Genomic DNA, 1,561 nt, shown 5'->3' with positions numbered 1-1,561 from the left:
GTGATGAAATATTAAAACTAGCTGAAGAACATTTTTCCAAATTGTTTACTTCTGAAAAGAGAGGAAGTTTATAGAATATAGAAGTACAAATACCGAAAAAAGTAACCAACGAGATGAATGAAAAGATCCTAGGAAACATAAGGGACGATGAAATAAGAGCTGGAACCTGGAACCTTTAGAGTTTAAAGGTCCCAGGACCAAATGGACTCAACGAGATGTTTTACCAAAAGCATTGGGAGACCATGAAAGAAGAGGTATGCGCAGTTTTAAATTTTTTTTTGAAGAAGCCATTATGCGTAAGAAAATTAGTGAAACTACTCTTATCCTTATTCCAAAAACAAATAATCCGAAAAACCTTAATTAGCTAAGGCCTATAAGTTGTTGTAATTTTATATACAAAATAATATCTAGGCTGATGGTGGTAAGGTTGCAGAAGATCTTAGACAAGATAGTATCCCAATGCAAAGTGCTTTTGTTTGGTGGGAGGCTCATTCACAATAATATAATCATTGTATAAGAAGCCTTCCACAGGTTGGAAAAAAAAAAAAGAAAAGATGGAGCCAATGAACTAGCGATCAAGCTAGATATGAATAAGGCTTATGACAGACTTGAATAGGACTTTCTTAAGAGGTGCTTAAGGCCTCCAATTTTATTGAAAAGTGGGTGAAGTTGATGATGGGATGTGTGAAGAGTGCAAATTATAAGATGAAAATAAATGGCAACATGTCCAAGAAGATTAAACCTTAGAGAGGTTTGCGACAGGGAGATCCGTTATCACCCTATCTATTTATAATGGCAGCAAAGGTCTTTATTATCCTAATGAATGAAGTTCAACAAAAAAATCTAATCTCTATCATTAAACTTGCACCAACAGCCACACTTATAGCTAGGGGTGACAAATGGGCCTAAACCCGCCGGGTTGGCCCGCATAACCCTCCAAAAAAGTTGGGTTGGACTGAAAAATTAGGATCGCCAAAGAGAAAAAGCCCACCTAACCCGCATCGCTTAAACTGCGGGTTTTGTCGGGGCGGGGCGAGCTTCTCCGCCGGGCTTAGTTTTTTGGCAAGGGAGTATTTTTGTAATTTTTTAGCCAAAACTCAAGTTTTTCCAACCCAACTTACAAGAGTATGAAGATGAAAATTGAGTGTTTTGTATTATGATTATGTTGCTTTGGAGACACTATTTACAATTATGTTTTGGATTATGTTTATTTTTCTTTGGAGACAATATTTATAATTATGTTTTGGATGAAAACTTGGTTTATAATTACGTTTATTAGATATTTATAATTACAAAGACTTTAATATTTGTGAATATAAAAAATGTATTTTTTTATGCCTTTAGAAATTATAAATTTATTAACATGGTTGTGAAATTATATATATTATTTAGTAGTTAATAGTGAAAAAAAAGAGGAGCTTTGGCGGACTTAACCCGCCAGCCCGCTAGCCCGCAGTTAGGTGGGACGGGGTGAGATTCTAGGACCGCCTCATTAGGCGGGGCGGGGGGGGCTATCCCGCCAAAAGACGGGCTTCTAGCAGGGCGGGGCGGGCTTCCCCCC

This window comes from Arachis ipaensis, chromosome B04 (genome assembly GCF_000816755.2).
Source record: "Arachis ipaensis cultivar K30076 chromosome B04, Araip1.1, whole genome shotgun sequence".
NCBI classification, from domain to species: Eukaryota; Viridiplantae; Streptophyta; class Magnoliopsida; order Fabales; family Fabaceae; genus Arachis; species Arachis ipaensis.
This window is presented reverse-complemented; position numbering follows the sequence as displayed.